This window comes from Somniosus microcephalus, unplaced genomic scaffold (assembly GCF_052327205.1).
Source record: "Somniosus microcephalus isolate GS21.2 unplaced genomic scaffold, FLI_Smic_1.0 scaffold25, whole genome shotgun sequence".
NCBI lineage: Eukaryota > Metazoa > Chordata > Chondrichthyes > Squaliformes > Somniosidae > Somniosus > Somniosus microcephalus.
Genome location: NW_028225212.1, coordinates 94334 through 116041, shown reverse-complemented (window position 1 = coordinate 116041; position 21708 = coordinate 94334). Strand labels below are relative to the sequence as shown.

Here is a 21708-nt window from a genome sequence, read left to right as displayed (position 1 = left end):
GTGAACGACATGTAATATATCCAAGTTTGCTGATGATACAAAGCTGGGTGGGAATGTAAGTTGTGAGGAGGATGCAAGGAGGCTTCAAGGGAGTATAGACAGGCTAAGTGAGTGGGCAAGAACATGGCGAATCAAATGTGAAGTTATCCACTTTCGTGGGAAAAATGGAAAAGCGGTGTATTTCTCAATTGGTGAGAGATTGGGAAATGTTGGTGTTCAGAAGGACCTCGGTGTCCTTTTACACCGGCGCTGGGTTAACGGAGGACAGTTCAGCCGCTGGACTGGCTCTCGCGCAGTCTCTCTCTCCGTACCCGGCTCTGTCGCTCTCTCCCCCGCACGTTCGGTTCTACCGGCTCTGGGTACCCCGTTGGTGGAGAACAGTTCAGCCGCTGGACTGGCTCTCGCGCAGTCTCTCTCCCCTTGTTCGGCTGTGTCTCTCTCCCACTCCCGCACGTTCGGTTCTACCGGCTCTGGGTACCCCGTTGGTGGAGAACAGTTCAGCCGCTGGGCTGGCTCTCGCGCAGCCTCCTTTGCTCGGCTCTCCCTCTCCCACACGCTCGGTTTCAGCGCTCCACGGCTTCGTCGCCGCCCGGATCTTTCCCGCCGATCGCGGTCCGGCTGTCACCCGACGCCGTTGGACCCGACATCTGACCGGCTCAGCTCCCCCTCGACCGAGGTCGAGCGCTCTGCCCTTATCCTCCGGATACTTCTACACCTTCCCCTACTCACAGTCTCTTCGGCCGCCTTGTTCCCTGCTGATCGGCTCACTCCGCACCGTGGTAGAAGGGTAGTCAGTGCCTGTTGCAGACGGAAGCTTTTGTTGCTAAAGTCTTCCACCTTTCTCCTGCTGCAGCCTCGTGTTTTCTCCCAGCAGAACGACGAGGGCGGTTGCCTCTCTTCGATGCTCTTCTTGCTTTGGTAGTCTTGCCGCAGGGTACGATCGGACTCGTCGCCACTGTAAAGTCTGTGGGTTGTACAGTTAATAACGACACAGACTTCAGGAGTAACAAACAAACAGGTCTTTACTATTCAGAGGTCAGGGCGAATCTGCCCCAGTTATCCTGCCACAACACTTATATACTGGTGTGGTCACTGTCGGTATTACAGTATACAGAAGCCAAACAAATAGTGCCACACCTAAAGTAGTTCTCTTAAAGGTGAACGGTTACATTCAATAGTTCCCTTAAAGGTAGACAGGTACATACACTACACTCCCTCTCCCCCTCCCTCCCTCTCCCCCTCCCTCCCTCTCCCCTCTCTCCTCCCTCCCTCCCTCTCCCTCTCTCCTCCCTCCCTCTCCCTCTCCCTCTCTCTCTCCCTCTCCCTCTCTCCTCCTCTCCCTCTCTCTCTCTCTCTCTCCTCCCTCCCTCTCCCTCTCTCCTCCCCCCCTCCCTCTCCCTCTCTCTCTCCCTCTCCCTCTCTCCTCCTCTCCCTCTCTCTCTCTCTCTCTCCTCCCTCCTCCCCCCCTCCCTCTCCCTCTCCAATCGGATCACCGCATCCGGCGCACGTGACGGCCCCAGCAGCCAATGGGTAGCCGAGCGCTCCTATTTAAAGGTGTGTCCCTGTGAACTATCTGTGCTGGGCTGTCTAGTTTCACAATAAATGGATGAATCTCTGTCGGGCTCTGCTTTCTAAACTGCACCATGTCCTCTTCCACAGTGAGACTGACGAGAAACGTTAACGGGGTATGGACTCGCAGTCCAGCTGTGAACTCTGCTGCCACTCTAGCTGAAGGTAAGTGCGTGCGTTAATTTCCTCCGGCGTTCCCACTGGGGAAGATGGGAATAATCTGTTTAAACCAGAGGACATGGCATCAAATCTCCAATGCAACTAAAAGGGTTTTAAAACAATCTTTCATCTATTCAAACAGCAGGCTGGTAATGAGCCTTCCTGACTTGTGTGGGGGAACTTGTTCACTGGGTCACTCTACACACCTGATGCATGCTTTTCCTACCAGGGAATTGTTCATTCCTCTTCAATGCTCTTCATTTTCTTAGCTGTAGTGAAGAAGTCAGCAGTGAAGAAGCCAGTAACAGCAGTGGCTGCACCTTCCTCTATCCAGACAGCAGGTAAAGTACTGTGTCTAATGCTCTCAATACAGGGCTGTAACCTGAAAATAGACTGACCTCTCGGGAGGCGCATGGCTCCTAATGTTATTCAAAAGCATATTTAGAGACAATTAATGTTGAACTAATATTTTAACTCTAATCATCATTGGTGCTGTCCTAAGGAAGTGTTGGGATGGGGGGACAATCTTCACTACAGCCTGCTTATAACGGACATGTATTCTAAGTCCCTGCAGATCTAGTCGGTTTGTGTCCATCTATTCGGTTCAGTAGAGCATGTTTTAACATGATGAAGGGCACTGTTGCCTGTTTCATGGCCCATGAACCTCCACTGCATTACTGCAAGTCGTTTGTGTCTAAAGGCACTTGACTTTTTTTTATACCAGCAAATTGTTTTAAAGTAACAATGCTCAATGTGGTCTCCTCTACATTGGGGAGACCAAACGCAGATTGGGTGACCGCTTTGTGGAACACCTCCGTTCAGTCCGTAAGGGTGACCCTGAGCTTCCGGTCACCTGTCATTTCAATTCACCATTCCACTCCCACTCAGACCTCACCGTCTGCGGCCTCTTGCATTGTTCCACGGAAGCTCAGCGTAAACTCGAGGAACAGCACCTCATCTTCCGATTAAGCACTTTACAGCCTTCCGGACTCGATATCGAGTTCAACAATTTCAGATCATAGCCTCGGGCCCTATTATTTTATCCACACTTTAAGTTTGTGCCTTTTCCTTTTTGTTCTCTCTCCCACATGGCAGCTGTCTCTCTCACACTGCCAGTGCATTTCACACTTCATCTAGAGCCATTGTCTGTTTCTTGACCTGTCCTATTACCATCTTGTCTCACCTTGAATATCTTAGTCTCTTCTTTCATCCCCTCCCCCGTTTCCCAGCCCCCAAACTGCCTTTTAATCTTTCATTTCTTGCCCTTTTTCTCTCAGTTCTGTAGAAGGGTTTGACCCGAAACGTTGACTCGGTTTCTCTCTCTCCACAGATGTTGCCTGGCCTGCTGAGTTTTTCCAGCGTTTTCTGTTTTAAAGTAATATTTTTGTAAACTTGCTTTGTTTTTTGTAGCTGCAGGCATAGTTCACAAACACACTTTTACTGCTGATGAGTTGCATTTTAAAAAGCGGTGAACTGATGTTTTGTGCTCCTCTTCACAGCTGCCTCCAAGAAGCGGCCAGCCCGGGATTTGAAAGGGCAACTTAGTGATGTGAAGGTGCAGCTGAGGTACGTGAAGTCAGAGTTGTCGGAATGCACCAACAAGCTACAGGTCTCTGAGGAGGCGAGCAGGCAGCTTGAGAGTATGTTACTGAGGGGTGAACAGTTGGCTGTTGCTGCCTTGCAGATCCAAGAACTTCAAAACAAGCTACAGTTAGTATTGTATTGTATTGCATCGTTGGACTGCTTGCATCAGTAATAAATAGCAGGAATTAAACCAGGGCTTGCTGTGTTGGGCCTGCAGCAGCAACACTTGCAAAAAAACAACATTCCCTGCGTAGCAAAAATAGTTGTCCATGTTAGTTACCCATGACTCGCTCGCACAATTGATACTCTTCCTTACCCTCTACACACTCCCACCTTTGACACACTTCCTAATGTAACTGGCCAGTTTTGTGCCTGCCCACTCTGATTTGAGGAAGGGAGGTGGAGGCGGGGGGGAGAATGCTGCTGTCAACTATCATTACATTAGGACTGGCAGACTGGTCAGTGAGTGGGCAAATGAAACCCAGTCAGAGTAATCACAGTACAAATATATAAAAATGGCAGATTCTGGGAATAAACAGGTCAGTCAGAATGTGTAGTGACAGGCAGGTAATGGTTCAGATGTGTGCCCGTCATGTCGGAAGCTGCCTTTTCACTTCATATGCTGGCTGGCTTGTGTGCTTCTAATCGAGAATCCTGCATCTTTCTAATTAGCTCAGTTAAAATGGTTAAATTCAGTACTTCCTCCTGTAATTGGTGTTGAGATCAGGTTCAGTTTACTTTCAGTCAGCATCTGTAATGTGATGGCCTCATCCCTCCCCGTCTCTGTAACCACCTCCAGCCCCACGACCTTCTCTATCTAACCTCCAGCCCTACAACCCTCCCTGTCTCTAACCACCTCCAGCCCCACAACCTTCCCTATCTCTGTAACCTCCTCCAGCCCCCTACAACCCTCCCTGTCTCTAACCACCAGCCCTACAACCCTCCCCGTCTCTGTAACCTCCTCCAGCCGCACGACCTTCTCTATCTAACCTCCAGCCCTACAACCCTCCCTGTCTCTAACCACCTCCAGCCCCACAACCTTCCCTATCTCTGTAACCTCCTCCAGCCCCCTACAACCCTCCCTGTCTCTAACCACCTCCAGCCCTACAACCCTCCCTGTCTCTAACCTCCTCCAGCCGCACAACCTTCCCTATCTCTAACCTCCAGCCCCACAACCCTCCCTGTCTCTGTAACCTCCTCCAGCCGCACGACCTTCCCTATCTAACCTCCAGCCCTACAACCCTCCCTGTCTCTAACCACCTCCAGCCCCACAACCTTCCCTATCTCTGTAACCTCCTCCAGCCCCCTACAACCCTCCCTGTCTCTAACCACCAGCCCTACAACCCTCCCCGTCTCTGTAACCTCCTCCAGCCGCACGACCTTCTCTATCTAACCTCCAGCCCTACAACCCTCCCTGTCTCTAACCACCTCCAGCCCCACAACCTTCCCTATCTCTGTAACCTCCTCCAGCCCCCTACAACCCTCCCTGTCTCTAACCACCTCCAGCCCTACAACCCTCCCTGTCTCTAACCTCCTCCAGCCGCACAACCTTCCCTATCTCTAACCTCCAGCCCCACAACCCTCCCTGTCTCTGTAACCTCCTCCAGCCGCACGACCTTCCCTATCTAACCTCCAGCCCTACAACCCTCCCTGTCTCTAACCACCTCCAGCCCCACAACCTTCCCTATCTCTGTAACCTCCTCCAGCCCCCTACAACCCTCCCTGTCTCTAACCACCAGCCCTACAACCCTCCCCGTCTCTGTAACCTCCTCCAGCCGCACGACCTTCTCTATCTAACCTCCAGCCCTACAACCCTCCCTGTCTCTAACCACCTCCAGCCCCACAACCTTCCCTATCTCTGTAACCTCCTCCAGCCCCCTACAACCCTCCCTGTCTCTAACCACCTCCAGCCCTACAACCCTCCCTGTCTCTAACCTCCTCCAGCCGCACAACCTTCCCTATCTCTAACCTCCAGCCCCACAACCCTCCCTGTCTCTGTAACCTCCTCCAGCCGCACGACCTTCCCTATCTAACCTCCAGCCCTACAACCCTCCCTGTCTCTGTAACCTCCTCCAGCCCCCTACAACCCTCCCTCCCTATCTCTAACCTCCTCCAGCCCCACAACCCTCCCTATCTCTCTAACCTCCAGCCCTACAACCCTCTGAGATATCGGTGCTCCTCCAATTCTGGCCTCTTGCGCATCCCTGATTTCAATCGCTCCACCATTGGTGGCTGTGCCTTCAGCTGCCTAGGTCCTAAGCTCTGGAATTCCCTCCTAAACACCTCTCTCCTCTTAAGATGCTCCTTAAAAACCTATCTCTGACCAAACTTTTGGTCACCTGTCCCTAATATCTCCTGGAACTGTCAAATTCTGCCTGATAACGCTCTTGCAAAGTGCTTTTTGGAGGTTTGCTACGTTAAAGGTGCTATATAAATAAGTTGTGTGTCCACTCCCGTCCCAGCTCAGGAACCCTGACTCTGTTCACCACTTCTGTTTAGAGCAGCGGAGGTGGAGCTGAACAAGTGCCGAGGAGAAGTTGCTATCCTGCAGGTGAGTGAAACTGCAATAGAACGCTTAACTGCTCACGTTGAAGTGAGGACCAGTAATCTGACTCTCTGCTGAGGTTGAGGAAACAAAAGTAGTGTTCCATCTCATTTTTTTTCCGTGCGTGGTCCCATTAAGTGGCTGCGCATCCCATTCAAATTTTCACGCGGTTTCTCCCATTTAAAAGCCGGTAAACTGCCTGCGCGGGACCTCCAGACTACCGCGCAGCTTAGCGGTAGCGTCACATTTCTGGATGTTTTGATTGCCACCCCCTCCCCACAAAGGCTTTAAAGCATGCCTTAACTTAAAGGGGTTAGATTCACAGGCCCACAGGTGTAGATCAGGCTAAAGAGGAGATGGGATACTTGCCTTCATTAGCCGAGGCATAGAATATAAGAGCAGGGAGGTTATGATGGAGCTGTACAAAACGCTGGTGAGGCCACAGCTGGAGTACTGTGTGCAGTTCTGGTCGCCTCACTATAGGAAGGATGTGATTGCTTTGGAGAGGGTGCAGAGAAGATTCACCAGGATGTTACCTGGGATGGAGCGCCTCAGCTATGAAGAAAGACTAAACAGGCTGGGGTTGTTTTCCTTGGAGCAAAGAAGGCTGAGGGGGGACCTGATTGAGGTGTACAAAATGATGAGGGGCACAGATAGGGTAGACAAAGAGGAAATTTTCCCCTTAGTAGGGGGGTCAATAACAAGGGGGCATAGATTCAGGGTAAGGGGCAGGAGATTTAGAGGGGATTTGAGGAGGAACTTTTTCACCCAGAGGGTGGTTGGAATGTGGAACTCAATGCCTGAAAGGGTGGTGGAGGCAGGAACCCTCACAACATTCAAGAAGCATTTGGATGAGCACTTGAAATGCCATTGCATACAAGGCTATGGACCAAATGCTGGAAAATGGGATTAGACTGGACAGGGATGGATGGGCGGCACAGACACGATGGGCCGAAGGGCCTCTTTCTGTGCTGTAAAACTCTATGACTCTATGACTATGACTCAGCTGTGATGGTCCACTGTTTCACTATCACAGCCTCCCACTTGGGCACTGGTCACCTGTGAAAGGTACCAGGGAGGCACTGCACTGCCACACCTGAAACTGCCCCAGAAGAACTTGCCTTTTCACATGAGGATACCTGGAAATGATGATGTAGCATTGGATAAGATCAAGTGTCCAGTGGTACAATGTTGACTAACTCTTGAAGTCTGTGTTAAGAACTCTCGTGGTGGTTCAGCACTGCAGAGGGATCGGAGATGAGGTGAAGTATTTCTGGAATTTATTTTCAGGGGTCACTGAGTAGGCTTTGGAGACTGAATTAGATTTGGCAGCTTTATGTGCCACGGATTTGGTTAGTGTTATCTTTAATCCTAATCTTGGATGACAACCTAGGAGGGGATGATCCAGACTGACCAACTAGGTTGATTCTACACTGTTACTAGGGCAAATGTTTTAGTTAGTTGTGTGCCATGTTTACAAACGTGCCCCTTTTCAGATGGTATCTAAAATAATAGTGCTGACTGGCCACGTTGCCATTCTTTGTCCAGAACAAGCTGACATTGAAGGAGCAGGAGCTCGCGCACAACGTTGCGTGCATAGAGGAGCAGCAGACAACAATCGCGTCGCTGCGAGATGTGGTCGTGGATCTGGAGGATAGGCTGCACTGTACGGAACAAGAGAGGCGCAAACTGCACAACACTGTGCAAGAGCTCAAGGTACATAAGGCCCAAGGCAGCCAGTGCCATTGCCAGGAACCTGTGCTGGCACCTTTCTGTTCTCCAAATACTGGGCGTGTTGGACATGGGTAAATTAGAGTCTTGCTGACTGCTAAAGTGGGAGTGTTGCAAATGTCAGTTCAGTGTAAAGGGCAGGGAGGAGAGCAAAATGGAAATACATCTGGTTTAGGGGAGGAGATTGAATACAAAAAGCATGCGATAATGTGCCTGTACAAGACATTGGTTGGATTGCAGTCACAATACTGTACAGTTGAGGCACACCACTATAGTGATGTTGAATAATGGTAAGGTAGAGTTAGATTCACCAGATACCAGGGAAGAGACTAGTCAGGACCTGGAGCTGAGGTTAAGGTATCCACTGGAATTGTGTGTGTGCCTTTTAATTAGAAGGTTGAGAGTTTAAGCCCACTTCAGGACTTCAGCCCATAATCTAAGCAGTACTGCATTGTAGGATGAGATGTTAAACTGAAGTCCTGCCCTCCTGGTGGGGGTTGGGGGAGGGAGAGAGAACAGGACAAAACAAATCTTGCAACTCTTTTGAAGAGGAGCTGGGATTCAGTTCTCCTGACCAACATTGCTGAAACAGGTTAACTACTCCTTGATCTCATTGTTATAACAGTGGCTACACTGTCATTCTTTGGCTGACTTGCTTTGGGACATCCCAAGAATGTGAAAGGCAAGTTCCTAACGGGGCTTGATTTAGTAGGTCAATGAATTGGTAACAAGGCACAAACATTAGGGTTAGTACTAAAGGAATTCAAAGGACTGAACAACACGAGTTACAGGAAGAAAGTAGGGGGGGGTACAGGGATTGGAGCAGACTCCAATGGTTACCTTGAACAGTCAACCTAGGGTACTTGCCTAAATGGCTGTTGAAGGCCAGCTAATTAACTCTGGGGCATCAGTCGGGTCACAATGCACCATAGGCAAGTGCTTCCACCAGGGGTGAGTACATAACAATGAGTAAAACATGGTCTGTCTTTCGCCACAGGCCAGACTTACTGCAGCTAAAGTAACAGACTAACAGAGCCCAGAATGTGGGTGAAGCTGGGGCCTTGCTGGTCTGACTGGCTCAGCTGGTCATTTGCTTGGCCATGAAGAGCTTTCTCCTTTGCTCGTAGCTTCGTCTTCAAGCAGTAGATGATCGGAGGAATTCTTTCTCTTTGCCCCATATGTAACCAATAATTTTCCCTCTGCTGTGTTACTTTGCAGGGTAACATCCGCGTGATCTGCCATATGCGGCCAGTTCTGGACTCTGAGAAGGAAGATGGCAATGAACTTCACGTTCAGTTCTTGCCCAATGAGGAGGGGATCACCTTGACTAAAATGGAAGAGGTAAGATTGACCTGTGCTGTGTATCTGATCCTTCAAACTGGTAACCAGCAATAAACATCAACTGCAGCAATGCTACTGACTGTTAGATTCGGGCACAGGACAGGGGCGTTCTGTTCTTCCCGCAAAGCAGGAAACGAAAGGGTTGCCCAATTGACTTTACAGAGACTATGAAATGGTGTTGCTGCACTACCCACTTACTCGAGTGTCTGGATGACGCCACTGTCGGCCAATGAGTTGGAGGCAGGCTGCCCACTCCGCTTGCTTTCTGCTTCCAATGTTTACTGGATGGAGTCATTGTGTGGCAGTGGGAATTACTTCAGAAGTGAAATTCTGCAGAGTAGGGATGTTGAGCCATTGAAGTTCTAACACTACTTCTCCCTGGGCACTATACCAGCTCAGTACAAAGTCTTGCATATCTAGTTCCTTTGCTTGTTTACAAACTTAACTTTTTCCCCCCCTCTCTGTCCCTGGCTACAGTCTCACATAGGCCGCGATCGGAAAGGAGAGGTGAAATACGACTTCAGTTTTGACCGTGTTTTCCAGCCAATGGCAAGTCAGAAAGATGTATTTGAAGATATCTCCCAACTAGTCCAGGTAATGGGGGTAGGTGGTCTGGGAAATGATGTGGGCAGTGGGAGGATGGTTCAGGTAATGAGATGATTGGATGGTTTAGATAGCATTGTATCGGAGGCTTCCTCAGTCTAAGTATGCAGGTGGTTTCACTAAAGATTGCTGATAAACTACTCACTGCCTCCATCTTTCTGGGTGGAATGATCCTTTAGATGTCAGTGTTTATACTGGAACAGGGTTTGTTGCCTAATTGGTATGAAACTTTAACTCTTGTATTCAGTTATTTATGCAAGCATTATTAGTGGACATGGGAACCTTTCCATCCACACTATTAGTATTACCATAAGAGCAGGAGGAGGCCATTCAGCCCCTTGAGCCCATTCTGCCATTCAATTAGATCATGGCTGATGTACTTCAACCCTGTTTACCTGCCTTTGCCCTGTATCCCTGGATTCCCTTATGAATAAAAATCTGTCAATCTGGGTCTTGACAGGTTCAATGGTCCCCAGCATCCATAGCCTTTCTGTGGAAAGACTTCCAGGTTTCCACTACCCTTTGTGTGAAGTGCTTCCAGATTTCACTCTTAAATAGCCGAGCTCTAATTTTAAGACTCTGGCATCTTTTTATCATATTAAACCTGCTCCGGCTGGTAAGAGCATCAATTTGTGTACTAAACGGTTCAGAATGTGAAGGCACTCAGTAAGTAATGGATGGTGCCCATTGCACCTCTGGATCTGGATCCAATGAGTTGGTGCTTTTAGAGAAGGACTGGGCAGAAAATGGAGGTAATGGGGTTATGTAAGATTACATGCATAGGATATACAGCACAGAAACAGGCCATTCGGCCCAACCAGTCCATGCCGGCATTTATGCTCCACTTGAGCCTCCTCGTCTTTCCTCATCTAAATCTATCGACGAAACCCTCGATTCCCTTCTCCCTCATGCTTGTCTAGCCTCCCCTTAAATGCATCAATACCATTCGCTTCAGCCACTCCCTGTGGTAACAAGTTCCACATTCTCACCACTCTTTGGGTAAAGAAGTTTCTTTTGAATTCCCTATTGGATTTCTTGGTGACTATCTTATATTGATGGCCTCTAGTTTTGCTCTTCCCCACACATGTAAACATTCTCTATCTACTGTATCAAAAATTTTCATAATTTTAAAGGTCTCCCCTCTGGTTTTTCCCCCCAAGAGAAGAGAGACCCAGCCTGCTCATCCTTTCCTGATATGTATACCCTTGCATTTCTGGTATCATCCTTGTAAATCTTCTCTGCACCCTCTCCAGGGCCTCTATCCTTTTTATAATATGACGACCAGAACAGGTTTAGCATAACTTCCCTACTTTTCAATTCTATCCCTCTAGAAATAAACCCTAGTGCTTGGTTTGCTTTTTTATGGCCATGCTAACCTACGTCACACAACTTTTAGTGATTTGTGTATTTGTACTCCGAGATCCCTTTGTTCCTCTACCCCACCTAGTCTCGCACCCTCCAAGTGATAAGTGACCTCCCTATTCTTCCTACCAAAATGTAATACCTCACATTTATCTGTGTTGAACTTTATTTGCCAATTATATGCCCATTCTGCAAGTTTATTAATGTCCTCCTGTAACTTGTTGTAGTCCTCCTCAGTATTGACTATCCCCTCCCCACCCCCAAATTTGGTGTCATCCACAAATTTAGAAATTGTGTTTTTGATTTCTAAATCGTTAATATAAATTGTGAACAGCAGCGGTCCCAGCACTGATCCTTGTGGAACACAAGGGGTGGGGGCAGGTGGTAAGTAGTGCAACTGTTTTGGGATCTTGAAGGATCCCAAGGCTCGGCCCAGAGTCATGTGCCCAAAGTGACGATGCGGGCAGTCTGAATCGAGGGAGTTATGCGATGTGGAGTAACTCTGCCTGTCTGTCTTCCCTGCTTTCCAGTCTGCCTTGGATGGATACAACGTGTGCATTTTTGCTTATGGACAAACGGGCAGTGGGAAGACCATTACTATGGAAGGACCCGATGACGTGACATCAAAGACCAAGGGGATGATTCCGCGGGCCGTTGATCAGATCTTCTTAACTGCACAGGAATTGAAGGCCACGGGATGGGCAGTGAGTTACTGCAGGAAGTGGCATACGTCACACACCACCCGCTCTCCTGTAGGCACTGACTCAACCTCGATTTTAGATACCCGCTGTCCTCCTGGTACTTCACCAAGCGGTTATTTGTACTGTGCCTTTAGACACAGGATTTGGACAGCAGCTGAATATCACATTTTTCTTCTTTGCTCCTGTCCAGAGCCCAGTCGTAGCATCTGTACTATTGGCCAACTCGCCAGTGTTCAGGCTTTGAATTTCAGATCTAGCCTATGTGGCTGATTTCTTTGCAATAGTGAAGCTGTAGAAGAACTTGCATTTCTGTAGTCCCTTTCACGACCTCTGGATGTCTCAAAAGCACTTCACAGCCAATGACGTACTTTTGAAGTGTAGTCACTAATGTAGAAAAGTTCTTTGAATTTGTATGGCAATGTGCCTAAGACATGGGGAGGGATACGAGGAGGAGGAGGTCATTCAGCCCATTGTGCCTGCGCTGGCTGAAAGAGCTATCCAACCTAATCCCACTTTCCAGCTCTTGGTCCGTAGCCCTGTCGGCTACAGCACTTCAAGTGCATATCCAAGTACTGTTTAAATGCTGTGAGGGTTTCTGCCTCTACCACCCTTTCAGGCAGTGAGCTCCAGACCCCCACCACCCTCTGGGTGAAAAAAGTTCTCCACAACGCCCCTTTAATTCTTCTACCAATTACTTGTATTTCAATAATGGAAGTGCTTTAAAAGTACAGAAAACATGGCTTGGGGGGGTTTCATGATTCTACTTCACAAAGCATGACCTGGTGCCACCAGACTTTGATTCAACAGTGCAAAAGTTGATAGTGTGGCTTTTTATTTGTGCTCTGTCCAGCCAAGTACTGTACTTGAATAATTGCTTTGAGCCAGTTAATGCCATTGGCTGTTTTGCAATAATCCGTGTTGAGCACTTTTTTTGCATCTGTTTCAGTATAAATTCACTGCCAGCTTTTTGGAGATCTACAATGAGACCCTTCGTGACCTGCTTGTGACAAAACCAGAGAACAATGTCGAGTACGAGATCAAACTGCTCTGCGCTAAATGTGAAAAGCTGTACGTAACAAACCTCAAATACATCCCCGTCGCCACAGCGGAGGTGGGTAACGTTTGTGTACTTGTGTTTACAACTCAAACTGTTCATGAGTGAAAAGAATGCTTGTTTGCTGGTTTGTTAATACAGTTCCGTACCAGCGAGGAGAGCTGGGACTGCTCACTGTTTCCTTGAACAGGGCCGGGTAATCAGTTTGACATTTCTTTGTTGTAAATGGAAATATAATTTCTTTACTATGAAACTGAGCAGGGCATGTTGTGCTCTGTGCCCACGTCTAGTAGGTTAGCACCACTTTCATTCTTCAACTTTTACATTTAGATTGCTCCTGGTTCAATAACCACTCGCCATCAATTGAAAGTAGATGGCATTAGGTCAGAGATCAGCCCTGATCTCATTGAATGGCAGAGCAGGCTCGAGGGGCTGAATGGGCTCCTCCTGCTCCTGTGTTCCACTGGTCCTTTGGTGCCTCTATTAAATCGCCATTGGTTCGATTTACAGAACTCCAATTGGAATTGCTGTGTTTAGCATCTTCAGTTTTGGGAGAGGGATTTCGATGAGTAAATGCTCAAATCAGTTGAGTTGCCTGGCTTCACGGATCGGCAGTTGAGTGTAGTTTCTCTGTTTCTGTCCTCCCCACGCAGGTTTGCAATTTGATTGCTATCGCAAAAGACAATCGGTCGGTGGCGGGAATGGTAGCGAATGATCATTCCTCACGGAGCCACAGTGTCTTCCAGCTGGAGATTGACTGGAGTAAGTCCACTGGTGATCTCCAGTACACATGTGAGTATCTGTCCCAACGTTGACCTTCTCTAGCGATGGGCAGAGTTTGGGCTTCAACAATCCTCCTTAGATGCTGGTTGTGGTGCTTGTCTGTCGAACTGAAGCAGTGGGTTAACACTGCTGCCCCTCTACACTGGAATTAGACAATCTACAAGGGGTTCTATTTGCAGCACCCAATGAGCGCACAGCCACTTGTGTCTTGTCCAAGCTGCTAACCCAGCTCCTATGTGTTGCTGTAAGGGCAGCACTGACCCATGGTGCCCAACAAAAGGCCCCATTTACTTGTGCACAGCCCCTGGGGGTAGTCGTGCTACTTTGAAAAGACAAATCAGACCCCTCTGACTTCCCATCGCTGTGAGACTCGAAGCTGACACTAGGTGTGTAACCTGAATGAACTGGCAGAATCCCTGCCGTACGTTGCAACAAGCGCCTGAGGCAAATAATGGGGGAGTAGTACACTTTGCATATCAGACAGCACTTCTCTCCCCCAGATTCAGTGTCGTGTAACCAGATGCAGCAGCTCCCTCTAGTTCATCCCAACAATACGGCACCACCCCAACCTTAACAATCCCAACTGTGCACCAATGTGACACTTTCCCGATTCCCACGTCGACAATCCTGCTGGATCTGAGATTAGCGTGAGACTAACTGCCAGAGTCGCCCTGCGTAGGAAAGAGGCTTTCATCCCTTCAGTCTGCTAGCTTTGAACTGGAGCTTGTAGCTCGTCCCTCCCTACTCCGATTGTGTGCGTAAAGGGACAGGTAGCTGCGGCTTGTTGCTGTTGGCCTGTTTGTAGCTGCCCACTCCCACTGCTACACAATGGCCAGACACGCCCTCCCTCCACAGTTCCACCTGATTTCCCCCCCCCCTACTTTCTAGCACCTCCTAAAGATCCTGCTCCTTCCCTTTCTCCCTCCACTCTGGAAACCATTCTCTCCCACGCCTCTTGTCTTGGTTTGAAAAACAGCACTATTTTCAAAAATGCTACAATGCTGTTTGCTGTCCAAAAGAATGACTACCACCCTCTCCATGAGGCATTTGGTTATTGATGCGTTTGCTACCAAGATTGTGGCATTTTGTGTTGCTGTCAAACATGGAACGTGGTTCCTGTCAACCTTTGATTCGAGACCTGCCTCCTCCAGCAGGTTTTAATGTTTTCAGCCCTGTGCGGTAACCTTGCTTTTTTGCTAATGCTGATGTTGGTTTTTCCCCCAATGGGTTCAGCGACCCTGCATCTGGTGGACCTGGCAGGCAGTGAGCGGATCGATAAATCTCACTCGAGGGGTGATCGTCAGCGGGTGTCAATTAACAGGAGCCTTTCCCAGCTTGGCCGTGTAATCCTGTCACTGTCAAAAAAGGTAAGATCCAGTATAGGAGGTTAAAGCCTTTGGAAACGGGACTGGTTCGGCTCCATACCCCATTTACACCCTATCTAATTTTTACACTCCATTTACATCAGGTTAAAATAGAAGCTGTTTCTGTTCCTTGCTCTTTCTCCCCATGCGCCCTCAGTCCCACCACAGATCTTGAGCATTCCATTTGTACCCCACCCACCAATAGCTTGAGTAAAAACGGAAAATTCTGGAGATACTCAGCATCTGTAGAGAGAGAAACAGTTAATGTTTCAGGTCGATGACCCTTCGCCAGAACTGGGAAAAAGTTGGAGATGTAACAGGTTTTTAAGTGAGGGGAGGAAAGGACAAAAGGGATGGTCTGATAGGATGGAAGGCAGGAGAGATTAAGAGACAAACGGGATGATGGTGCAAGGCAAAGCGGTCAAACAATCTGCGTTTGGTCTCCCCAATGTAGAGGAGACCACATCGTGAAGTGATTATAGTATACTAAATTGCAAGAAGTGCAAGTAAATCGCTGTTCCTCCTGGAAAGTGTTTGGGGCCCCGGACAGTGGGCAGGGAGGAGGTAAAAGGGCAGGTGTTGCAGCTCCTGGGCTTGCACGGGAAGGTGCCGGGTGTTGGGGGTGATAGGAGTGGACCAGGGTGTCGCGGAGGGAGCGGTCCCTTCGGAATGCTGAAAGGGGAGGTGAGGGGAAGATGTGTTTGGTGGGCAGATCATGCTGGAGGTGGCGGAAATGACTGAGGATCCGTTGAATGTGGAGGCTGGTGGGTAAGGTGAGGACCAGGGGAACCCTATCGTGGTGCCAATGAAGCTCGAGGAACAGCACCTCTTTCGATGAGGCACTTTACAGCTTCCGGACTCCACAAAGTTCAACAATTTCAAACCATAACGTCTGCCCCATCTTTTTTTTTCTCTGGCAGCTGTTGATCATCCTGCCATCACCATTTACACTTCATCTAGACTCATCTTTTGTTTCTTACCTTGTCCCATTACCATCTCCTTTTGCCTTGCACCATCATCCCTTTTGTCTCTTAATCTCTCCTGCCTTCCATCCTATCACAGACCTTCCCTTTTTTGTTCTTTCTTTCCCCCCCCCCCACTTTCCCTGCCCCTACACTTGCTTAAAAACCTGTTACATCTGCAACTTTTTCCAGTTCTGACAAAGGGTCATCGACCTGAAACGTTAACTGTTTCTCTCCACGGATGCTGCCTGACCTGCGTATTTCCAGCATTTTGTTTTTATTTCAGATTTCCAGCAGCCGCAGTATTTTGCTTCTGTAATAGCTCAAATAGTTCAGTGTCAGCCTTTATCCATTTTCCCTGTGTGAATATTCGGTGCTGGTCAGCCACAGCTGTGCAAAGTATGTTAGCCCTTGTGTGTTTTATTTAAACACTGCTACTTTGTACTGTCTCAACGGGGGTTTTAAATACTGTCACTTTGGGGCAGTAGGTGGGATGTGGGGGGCCAGGGGGGTGCCTACTGCTGATTCTGTTTTGCCTGTGGCACAAACTGATGCAGGTGTGCAGAGATGTGGATCATTCTCAGTGTGGGCTGTTTAAAAGACCGCTCTGGTTCTGGTTAGTGGCAGTGCTCTGCTGTATTGTTCGAGAGTGGGGAGAGGGAAACCAGTCCTATTTGAACTAACTATACAGCAGGAACTAAATGGATATTGGCAAGATTAAATTGTATATTCGATAAGGCGTAAAAGGTTAGTCCCCACACATTTGGAATAAACGGGTCTTTTTCCGAGTGGCAGGCAGTGACTAGTGGGGTACCGCAGGGATCGGTCCTTGGACCCCAGCTATTCACAATATATATTAATGATCTAGACAAGGGAACTAGATGTAATAACTCCAAATTTGCAGACGACACAAAGCTGGGTGGGCGTGTGTGCTGTGAGGAGGCTGCTGAGAAACTCCAGGATGATTTGGACAGGTTGGGTGATTGCATCTGCCATGCTTCTGCCCAATGTAATGTGGATAAATGTGAGGTTATCCACTTTGGTAGCAAAAACAGGAAGGCAGATTATTATCTGAATGGCAATAGATTGGGAGAAGGGGGAAGTGCAACGAGACCTGGGTGTCCTTGTCCACCAGTCGCTGAAGGTAAGCATGCAGGTGCAGCAGGCGGTTAAGAAGGCAAATGGTATGTTGGCCCTCTTCGTAGCGAGAGGGTTTGAGTACAGGAACAAGGATGTCTTGCTGCAGTTGTACAGGACCTTGGTAAGACCACATCTTGCGTATTGTGTGCAGTTTTGGTCGCCTTATCTGAGGAATTATGTTCTTGCCATGGAGGGAGTTCAGCGAAGATTCACCAGGCTGATACCTGGGATGGCAGGAATGACATATGAGGAGAGATTGGATCAATTGGGCTTGTACTCACTGGAGTTTAGAAGAATGAGGGGATGTCATTGAAACTTATAAAATTCTAACAGGACTAGATGCAGGAAGGATGTTCCCGATGGCGGGGGAGTCCAGAACCAGGGGTCACAGTCTAAGGATAAGGGGTAGGCCATTTAGGACAGAGATGAGGAGGAATTTCTTCACCCAGAGTGGTGAACCTGTGGAATTCTCTACCACAGAAGGCAGTAGAGGTCAATTCATTAAATATATTCAAGAAGGAGTTGGATATATTTCTCAAGGCTAAAGGGATATGGGGAGAAAGCAGGGACCGGGTACTGAATTTGAATGATCAGCCATGATCGCATTGAATGGCAGAGCAGGCTCGAGTGGCTGAATGGCCTACTCCTGCTCCTATCTTCTATGTTTCTATTTCTTTCCCTGCAACATTTGCTGTTCCTATTGGTAAGATGTGAGGGACATGTTGTTTTATAGGGTCCACTGCAGTAATAGCTGTGTGTGGAAACTCAGTACACACAGATTTGCTAGTGCCTTTCATGACTTTGGGATGTCCCAAAGTGCCTTACAGCCAATGAAGTACTTTTTTGAAATGTAGTCATTGTTTTAATGTATAAAACACAGCAGCCAATTAGCATACAGCAAGCTCCCACAGCCATGTGATGATCAGATCTGTTTGTGATGTTGGTTGAGGGATAAATATTGGCCAGGACACCAGGGAGAACTCCCTTGCTTGTCGAAATAGTACCATGGGATCTCTTGCATCCACCTGAGGGGACAGACGGGGGCCTTGGTTTAACATCTCATCCGAAAGACGGCACCTCTGACAGTGCAGCACTTCCTCAGTACTGCACTGGGAGTGTCGGCCTAGATTTATGGGCTCATGTCTCTGGAGTGGGGCAGTGCTGGTGGGTGGAGCTATTTTACTATTTGTCTCTTGTCACTAAAGAGTTCCCTTGTTTTTTCCAGGAATCTCACATCCCCTACCGGGACAGCAAGCTGACCTACCTGCTGCAGAATAGTTTAGGAGGCAATTCAAAGACGTAAGCTGCTTTCTCCTCCAGTCGGTACAATGATGTTCCATTTATCTAATTTGTGAAGTTTTTTTTTAATTGGAAACCTTTTCCTTGCCGGCTGATGTTTGTGAATATCTCCCCTTTGGAAGAGGACTTCAGCGAGTCACTCAATTCCTTGCGCTTTGCCAGTAAGGTATGTCGAATTCAAATGGTTCATGCCCTGTGTTGCAGAAACTGGCTGCCAGTGATTGTGTACAGTGGGGCACAAGTGAGAGTTTGTGGTATTTATGTGCTTGCCACTGAGGTTTGACAACAGTACAAGCTGTGACTCAATGACTAACTATTGTGTTGCAGTACAAGTCCTGTACCCAGCCTCCTTGCTCGTTGAGCAGCTGACCCATACAAGTTCCATCTGTGAGCTAGCTTGTGTGACAGCAAGGGTTTTTTCAATTGGCCTGTAGTTTCAAGGGTGGAACCAGACCACTCTGCTCCAGAACTCATTACAGCCTAGGTCCAAACATGGATAGAGGAGCTGAATTCCAGAGGTGAGTGACTGCCCTTGACATCGAGGCAGCATTTGACCGAGTGTGGCATCAAGGAGCCCTAGTAAAACTGAAGTCAATGGGAATCAGGGGAAACTCTCCACCGGCTGGAGTCATACCTAGCACAAAGGAAGATGGTTGTGGTGGTTGAAGGTCAATCATTACAGCCCCAGGACATCACTGCAGGAGTTCCTCAGGGCAGTGTCTTAGGCCCAACCATCTTCAGCTGCTTCATCAATGACCTTCCCTCCAACATAAGGTCAGAACTGGGGATGTTCAGTGATGACTGCATAGTGTTCAGCGCCATTCACAACTCCTCAGATAATGAAGCAGTCCATGCCTGTATGCAACAAGACCTGGATGACGTTCAGGCTTGGGCTGAGATGTAGCCAGTAACATTCATGCCACAGAAGTGCCAGGCAATGACTCTCCAACAAGCAAGAGTCTAACCACCACCCCTTAACATTCAATGGCATTACCATCGCCAAATTCCCCCACCATCAACATCCTGAGGGTCACCATTGGCCAGAAACTTAACTGGACCAGCCACATAAATACTGTGGCAACAAGAGCAGGTCAGAGGCTGCGTATTCTGCAGCAAGTGTCTCTCTCCTCCTGACTCCCCAGTCTTTCCACCATCTACAAGGCACAAGTCAGGAGTGTGATGGAATACTCTCCACTTGCCTGGATGAGTGCAGCTCCAACAACGCTAAGCTCGACACCATCCAGGACAAAGCAGCCCACTTGATTGGCTCCCCGTCCATCACCTTAAACATTCACTCCCTCCACCACCGGCGTACCGTGGCTGCAGTGTGTACCATCTACAAGATGCGCGCTGCAGCAACTTGCCATGGCTTCAGCAGCAGCACCTCCCAAACCCACAATTTCTTTCCACCTAGAAGGACAAGGACAGCAGGCGCATGGGAAAACCACCTCCAAGTCTCACACCATCCTGACTTGGAAGTATATCACCGATCCTTCATCGTCGCTGGGTCAAAATCCTGGAACTCTCTAACAGCACTGTGGGAGCACCTTCAATGGACTGCAGTGGTTCAAGAAGGCAGCTCTCCACCACCTTTCTCGGGCAATTAGGGATGGGCAATAAACGCTGGCCTTGCCAGCGACGCCCACATCCCAGGAACAAATTTTTTAAAATTCCTCTGATCAGCATTCAATGACCTGTCTGTCTGTTGGGAGAGCTGGAATCCAGCTAAGCTGTGCTTCCCCTGGCAGTTTATTCTGCTTTGGGATGTCTGGCGTTGCACCTTGTCATTCTAGTGCATTAATGACACTGGGAATTGTCTCCTCAGTAGGTTGTGCTGTCGTTTGTGGGTGGTGGGCACTTTTTGACCTGAACTCTTGCTAAACCGGGTGTTCTTTTTCAGGTGAATGAGTGTGACTGGGATGGCACAAGTGAACCGGAAATAGAACCAGTAACTACAATATGACCCAGCTGTCTGGTCCATCGGCCAAAAACTGTAAATTGTGTCATTCCAAATACTCCTCAAATCTGCTTTTTAAAAAAAAAAAAAGACCTGCTTCAATGAGCCCGTGTTGTAAAACACAGAACGTTGCTGAGCTATGAGATTAGATCTGTTTTAAATGTAGCTTTCAAACTTTGCAAATGTGGTATAAACCTGCTTTTCTATATGGGGGAAAATGTAGTGTAGAATATCCGGTGGATGAGGAGGGTACAATTCCCCACTCGTGTGATTACAGGGACAGTGTCCTGGAGGAGGTAATGTGGAACTAGAGACTTGGGTCTCCTGCTCCTTCAGCACCTATAACCTGGTCAGCTGCCGTCTCTGCCAATGTTGTACCTTCCCCATCTGAATACAGCTACTAGCCAGAGCCTCTGGCTGCCCATTGGACGGACTTGAGGTGCCACTGGGCCAATCCAGTAAGCCCACATATTGAAGGTCACTACATGGGGATTAGGACTTCATTTTATAGGGGAAGAATTTTTTTTTTTTTTTACAAGAAAGGTGACGGTCATTTTGAGCATGGATGGGGGCTGCCTGTAGTCTCTGCTGAAGGTGGCCATTGCTGATGCTCCAAGTGCAACGCTGTGCTGAACAAAGAACCAGCCTTTGCCAAAAGAGAAACATTTATTGATTAAAAATACAAAGAATCAAAAAGGCATCTGCTGTGGAAATGTGCGGCTGAGTGTATTCAGCCTCGCTGCATCTTTTGAAAATCCTGCTGTGTATTTAATTTATTTTTAACGTGTCTTGCCTTTTTGATTCTTTGTATTTTTAATCAATAAATGTTTCTCTTTTGGCAAAGGCTGGTTCTTTGTTCAACTGTCATTCGGCACTGATGAAGCCCAGCCATTGTATGCTGCCATGTACGGTGCATTGTACTATGGACGGCCCTCGCTTAATCTAAACTGTGAAATGTCATTGGAGAAAACAACGTTTAGAGTCTTTACAATGATGGTGCATCTGGAAACATTGCTTTAACTATTTGAAAACTTCTGTAAAAGTTGTAACACTTTTTTAAATGTTATAATAAAGTTTGTATTTTCCCATCAGTGCAGTTACCTGGATTTTCTAGTCATGTACAGCCACTGCTGTCAAATTGTCCCCAGGGTCATTTTTAGATCACCATTTCCCCAATTCGTAGTACCATTTGAGAGTCTGCTTCTGGCCAATGTTCCCTCTTTTTTTCTTTGTACTGATCGGGCCACGACCTCCTTTGAGTGCGACCTTTTCGTCCGTGGGCAACTTTTATGACATCAACCACTTCTATACAGTAATGCCATATTGCCACCCTGCCATTTCAAATCATGAGACAATCAGGCAAGGTTCTATACAAATTTAATGTAACTTCACTGCTTTTGAATTCTACTCTTCTAGAAATGAACCTGTGCTTTAGTTGCACTTTTATGACCTGCATTGCTACTTTTAATGATTTGTGAATCTAGATCCCTTTACACCATTTAGATTCTTATTTTCCAAGGAGTAGGTAGCCTTTTCCACCTACCAAAATGCACC

At 48.0% G+C, this 21708-nt stretch overlaps 1 pseudogene across 1 annotated transcript; it reads left to right on the top strand.

The window, feature by feature from the left end:
- The first annotated feature begins 1643 nt into the window (after positions 1-1643).
- On the top strand, positions 1644-20160 carry LOC147083898 (carboxy-terminal kinesin 2-like; annotated as a pseudogene). Its single transcript, XR_015075954.1, has 16 exons — positions 1644-1734; positions 2016-2069; positions 3228-3452; positions 5814-5899; positions 5937-5954; positions 6255-6290; positions 7373-7573; positions 8807-8929; positions 9407-9523; positions 11425-11598; positions 12542-12706; positions 13303-13441; positions 14666-14799; positions 18124-18197; positions 18288-18363; positions 20098-20160. The product of XR_015075954.1 is annotated as a carboxy-terminal kinesin 2-like (transcript).
- The last annotated feature ends 1548 nt before the right edge of the window (positions 20161-21708 follow it).